A 5789-nucleotide genomic window follows, 5' to 3' on the forward strand; every position below is an offset into this window, starting at 1 on the left:
TCCCTACATTCACCTTTAGATTCCGTTTCTTACACACTTTCCCAAACTCATTCCCCAAGCCTCGCAGCTCCCTTTTGTCTTCACTTAACAACACAGTATATGGATGGGGTTATAAAAGAGATACAAGGTAGGGCAGTCGATGTTGGAGTGGCCCTAGTGAGAGAGGGCAGTGTTTGGAAACTCCCTGTACTGCTGTTTGCAGATGATACTGTGTTGTTAAGTGAAAACAAAGGGGAGCTGCAAGGCTTGGTGGATGAGTTTGGGAGAGTGTGTAGAAATGAAATCTAAAGGTGACTGTATGGAAGAGTAAAGTGATGATCTTCAAGAGAAGTGAAGTCAGTGAATGTACACTCAATCCTCGTAAAACGCGTGTTTATAAATCACGGATTCGTAAATCACGGCTAAATGGCTGTCAGACTGCCGGCACCCTTAAATCTCTGTTAAGTCACGAAAATTGCGGACCTAGGCACCGAAGTGGGCCTTTTCCGAGGAGAATCGTAAACTACAGCATTCAATCTGAAAATCACGACCCAACAACGAATCACCACCCGTCCCTGGTGGCAAGTGTGCATACTAATGCCGCCACATTGTTGTTGTTCTTCCCGCCAGTCCGCACACTACAGACCATCGCTGTGGAGTACGAGAGCTACCTGCCTTTTTTTGTGCACTTTCCTCCCCACCTCCTACCTTCCATGGCCCCTCCCGAACCCCCGATGAAGTGCTCTAAGCAGTATGGCATCAAGAAGCAGCCGCCGCTGTCGTACAGTCAATGTTTGGAGCTCATTTGTTGTGTTGAGAAGGGAAAGAAGTTTTCAAGGCTGGTGAAAGAGCTTCTTGGGAAGAAGGAGCTCAGTGATTTGCTTGTTTACGTAGACTTGGCCAAGGAGATTGTGAAATCCATTGAACGTGATGAGGAAAGGTGTAGTGAGAGTACTGATTACCTTGAAAAAGCTGTGCGTTTTTACAAGGACTTGCATAATCGCAAAGTTAATGAGAAACATCAGGAACTCATCACCCACTATTTTGCCTGGGTAAGGGCAGAAACTAAGCCTGAACCACTGCCTGGCCCTTCACACACTGAGGACGTGGATGACGTAGCATCTGTCATCTCTGAGGCAGACTGTGAGGGCTTCCTGAGGGAGACAGAGGAGCTGGAGAAGGGAGAACAGCATGAGAGAGCACCCCCACCTCATGCTGAGAGGTTCTAAGTTCTTCCTAACACCACCCCACTCCATTCACTTAAGCAATATCATCATAGGATTATGGTGAGATCCCTTAACATTGCTTATTTCTATTAAATACATGCACTGAACATTCCTAAATTTGTATGTTTGTGTTTGATGGTGCCTAGATAGGTGTAGGTAGGGTGCTGTTGGGGGTGATTGGCCAAAGTCCAAACCCAAATTCATTTTTCACATGAGTTATTATTTATAAACCACAGGATTTGTAAATCGCGGCAATGGTCCAGACCCAAATTGCCATGAATTACGAGGATTGAGTGTACAGTGAGATTGGATGGGGAGGAAATGGAAAATGTGAGTGCATTTAAGTACTTGGGTAGTGTGATGAATAAGGATGGAAGTTTAGAGGGCGACGTGCTTGAAAAGGTGTAGCAGGGAAGAAAGGTTGCTGGTTCCTTGAAAGCAGTGATAAGAAACAGGGAAGTGGGCATGGAAGTGAAAAAGCTACTACATGACAGTATTGTGATACCAACTCTAACGTATGGAAGTGAAGCTTGGACCTTGTTGGAGAGACAGAAGAGTGAGAGCAGTGGAAATGAGTTGAGAGGAGCATGTGGAGTCAATGGAGAGACAGACTGACAAATAAGGAAGTGAAGGAGTGTTGTGGTGTGGATGTGGATGTGATAGGAAACGTTAGGAGAAACACATTATGGTGGTTTGGCCATGTGGAGTGGATGGAGAATGAGAGGCTGATGAGGAGAGTGTATGTGAGTGAGGTGGAGGGGGGAGGAGAGGGAGGGGGAGGCCAAGGATGAGACTAAGAGATGGAGTGGCGAGGCGTATGAGAGAGGGGTGTGTGAGTTGGGAGCAGGGCAGTGAAATGGCGGGGGACAGAGCGACATGGAGGCAATTTGTTTGTGGCCACCTCTTATGGGATTAAGGCAATACATAGATAGTATAATCTAACCGAACTGAACCTAACCTGGCATTCAGTTGGGAAATAAAAACCACCTTTGAGTACAGTGAGTATGACAAACAAATGACTTAAGTTTTTAACTAAACTTACCGGTAACCTAACCTAGCTTAACTGTACCTAATAATTTAATCTAATCTAGTCTAATCTAACCTAACCCAACCGAACCTGGCATTCAGTTGGGAAACAAAAACCACCTCTGAATACGGTACAATGAGTAAGACAAACAATTGTAAGTACAGCCTAAGGAACGTGATGATAAAAAGTGGAAAATTTTTAAGAAAAAAAGGTAATTTATCACCCTCAAAATAGTCAGAAAAATACTGAAAATAAATTAAAGGAATGTGAACTGAATTGGAAAGGTCCTTCTACTGCAACAAGTACAGTGTATGTTTACCCAGCTTCGAGTTTATGGTACATCTTTACAAGTTGCCAATACACCCCCCAGGTTGTGCAGTATATTTTTTCTGGCAGTTTCTGATGAGATTTGAGTGATTTTGACCTTCATTTTTGTCAGAAATGCCTCATTTTGCCTCTTTTCCATTCATGAACTTTGACTTGATGAGGAGGTGAAATGAAACACTATCGACAGAAAATGAAGACAAAAATCACTTAAATCGCATCAAAAACCACCAGAAAAATATACTGCACAACCAGTTAACCTAAAAACCACCAGAAAAATATACTGCACAACTAGTTAATCTAACCAAACAGACCTAAACTAATCAAACCAAACCTAACCTAACCAACGGAAAACGAAGGCAAAAATAACTGAAATCGCATAAAAAAGCACCGCAAACATATACTACACAACTGGATAATATAACCAGACCTAAACTAACCAAACCTAACCTAATGTGCTGCAGCAGAATGCTTACCTTAGAGATATGATGGTTCAGGTTGTGCAGTATATATTTCTGGTGGTTTGCGATGCGATTTGAGTGATTTTTGCCTTCGTTTTCTGGAGAGAATGCTCCTTTTCACCTCTTCTTCCAGTCAAAGTTCATGATTAGAAAAGAGGCAAAATGAAGCATTTCTGACAAAAATGAGGGTCTAAATCACTCAAATGTCATCCGAAACTACCAGAAAAAATATACCGTGTTTTCTCAATAACTCAAAGGCTTCCTCCGGTTCTGAGTGGAAATGCTTAATTAGGCGTAAATAATCAATATTACACCCGATGCTCTGGTTACATCCTGCCTCATCGGAAGCCAGAGCGAGAAAGATTTGAATTTTCCACCTAGAAAATATCAAAAGACCACGCTTCAAATTGACTGGTACAATAAAATCACGTGACATAAAATATGCCTATGAGTGGGTGAAACAGACCTAGCAGACACATGTGCAGTTGATGGAGGGATAAACACACGTACCAAGCACACATTTTTTACACGGACTGTCCAAGTCAACATCCAAGGGTAAATTTTTAGAAGTAACCAATGTATTTTTAAATGAAAATTTGTTTGTGTTCCAATGCAAAATTGTGTGTTTTAATTAATTCTGACCTTCATTTTGGGGGGAAAATCCCCCCTTAGGAAATCTGAGTAAGAATTCCAAAAGTGGGTTTATCCACCCAAATCAAGATCAAGATCAATTAAAAACACACTATTTTGCATTATACTAACGTAACCTAACCTAACGTAACCCAACCTAACGTAACCCAACCTAACCTAACCCAACCTAGCCTAACCCAACACAACCTAACCTAACCTGACCTGACCTACCTTTAAGGGTGTAGAATTGTTCCTTTATAATCGGAAACGGTGAATTTGTACTGGATCTTCCCCCTACTCTTCCAACTTTTCCTCCACCGGCCGCAGCACCACTGATGTCTACCTTCCCGATCTTTGTAGGGCAAATTACACTCTTTACACTGCACTTCACTTGGCAAAACCCCGTGTTTTCTTAGTAGTTTAATAGATGCTTTGTTATTACTGTGGTAGTCCTTGATAATCTGCCAGTTATCCTTGCTACAACCGATACAAGCTTGGAAATCAACAACACATTCTTCACCACCGGAGGCCATGACTATGACTGACTTTCAAATCTTGGGCGTCCCTGCGTCACCCACAAATACTTTAAGGTGATTGGCTGGTGTTACTTACGACTGCTGTGACTGGCTGGTTTCAAAAGTCCCTGTTGCTCAGGAACGCCTGATTGGCTGTTTTTAAAACTCCCATACATACGAAAGTACCAGCCGAGTACCGTAAACTGGGGTGAATTCGGACGATTTTTTCATTTTTTTGTGCCATGTAATCTAGTTTTTAATTCAGTCCAAGATCTTAAGTACTGTATGTTGAGCTGGTCCACTAGGGTATCGAATCATAGCAGTACAAAATTTAAAATGTTTCATATATAATTATAGCAAATATAGTAATGGGTGTCCGAATTTGTACTCAAACTTTGGTGAATTCGGACACACTGTATAAATTCGTACATAAATAGAAAATGAATGCATATGACTACCCTGGGTTCCCAGTTTAGTCTCGGACCTATGTGGGGCCATTTCGGACGCTCTGGGGCTTTTAAAAAAATGTTCTTCCAGTACAAAAATAATGCCACTCCCTGACAAAATTAGCTAATGACTATAATGAGATATGAACACAAGAGCAGTTTTATTTTTTTCCTTGGTTTAAATAAAACATATTAGAACACATGTAGATAAGACAAATCTAGCTACAAACCTTAGTACTGTATATGGAACAATCATTTCTTGACTAATAATTTTGTTTTTGGAAGACTGATGGATTATAAGGTACAGGTGATATTTAACATGATTATTTGGCTTTACCAGTTTTTTGCTTGCCTTTTTCACTACGATAAGGACCTTGATCTCCACCAGTTCTTTTCTTAAATGTTCGAGTCATTGGGTGACCTTGTTTAAAAAGGTAGTACCATAAAAGCTCAAGAGTATACCTGTAAATGATACATATGAACCCAATTACACACAGTATCCACATCTGGCAAATTATAAGCCATTGTACATTGTAAAAAGTGTTAATTTTTCATTCATACGCCCCCTGTCCGAATTCACCTCATGTCCGAACTGACTCCAATTTGCATGAAAATTTTAAAAATTTCATTAAATGCCCAGTTAAGAGATTAATTGAGAAGATAACGCCAATTACTTACTTTGCACTTTCACACTACGCATGAAAGTACATCCGGGCACCGAAGATTTTCCTGCATCTATTCATTAACATTTCTGCCAAAGAAAGTTTGCCAATGTTACAAATTTTATTCTTTTTACATATGTTTGCTTTTTAGTATATACCTGGTATGTGTCACGTGATACATTAAGTATCTTTTTACACGAAAGTACAGTAAAGAATTACAAACAATTGGGAGCAAACAGATTTCTAATATGTTTATTCATTAATTATTAAATAATTTAAACAACTTTTTATTGCAGTATTATCCGAATTCGCCCCGAGTCCGAATTCACCCCAGTTTACGGTACACTCGAGTCCAGCCGACATAGACCGAGTACACACGTCTGCACAGCCAATATGGCGCAACATTCATCCGCTACTAGGCGTTAGCCTAACCTGTCACTAAATGACTACCCTTACAAAATTCGTTCCCCCAACTCAAACTAGGCTTAAAAGGTAAGCCTTAGTTAGAATAGTTCAGAG

The sequence above is a fragment of the Coenobita brevimanus genome, chromosome 1 (genome assembly GCF_032717465.1).
Source record: "Coenobita brevimanus isolate Jiangsu-jjx chromosome 1, ASM3271746v2, whole genome shotgun sequence".
Classification (NCBI taxonomy): Eukaryota; Metazoa; Arthropoda; class Malacostraca; order Decapoda; family Coenobitidae; genus Coenobita; species Coenobita brevimanus.